The 672-nt window shown below is 32.1% G+C and overlaps 1 long non-coding RNA gene across 1 annotated transcript in view; it reads right to left on the bottom strand.

Moving 5' to 3' along the window:
• Positions 1 to 376, bottom strand: part of LOC114590545 (uncharacterized) — a 4838-nt gene extending 4462 nt beyond the window's left edge. The window contains exon 1 of the long non-coding RNA XR_013391509.1: positions 264 to 376. This is a non-coding gene — a long non-coding RNA (uncharacterized LOC114590545). The remainder of the gene's footprint in view (positions 1 to 263) is intronic.
• Between the last annotated feature and the right edge of the window lie 296 nt (positions 377 to 672).

A 672-nucleotide genomic window follows, 5' to 3' on the forward strand; every position in this document is an offset into this window, starting at 1 on the left:
AATATTAATATTAATATTAATATTAATATAGATAAAATAGATTTCCGTGTATCTATAGGAATATAAATGTATATAAAAATAAAATAAATATAAATATAAAGATATAAATATAAATAATATAAATATAGATAATATAAATATAGATATGTTTGTGTATAATAAAAGAGAATGGGAAATATAAATAATATAAATATAAATATAAATATAAATATAAATATAAATATAAATATAAATATAAATATAAATATAAATATAATACCCACCTGGAAAAACCCGGCGCCGGATTGACGGTGATGTATTCGCTTTCCGGAAGGTTCCTAAAAAAACGATAAAAGGTTCCCTGGGAATTGATTGACAGGGACCCGGCTTGATTGACAGGTCTGGTCTCGCCCCCTCCCCGCCCCCTTTGACTGACTCGCTCTCGGTTGCCTTGGCGACGGCGGCCAGGGACCCAGGCGTCCGGGGAAGGGGCGGGAGGAGGGGCGGGACTTACCTGTTATTCTGTTATTATTCGTATTATTAGTGTTATTAGTCTTGTTATTGCGTCGTTATTCGTATTATTACTATTATTAGTCTTGTTATTGCGTCGTTATTCGTATTATTAGTGTTATTAGTCTTGTTATTGCGTCGTTATTCGTATTATTAGTGTTATTAGTCTTGTTATTGCGTTGT

This window comes from Podarcis muralis, chromosome W (genome assembly GCF_964188315.1).
Source record: "Podarcis muralis chromosome W, rPodMur119.hap1.1, whole genome shotgun sequence".
Taxonomy (NCBI): Eukaryota; Metazoa; Chordata; class Lepidosauria; order Squamata; family Lacertidae; genus Podarcis; species Podarcis muralis.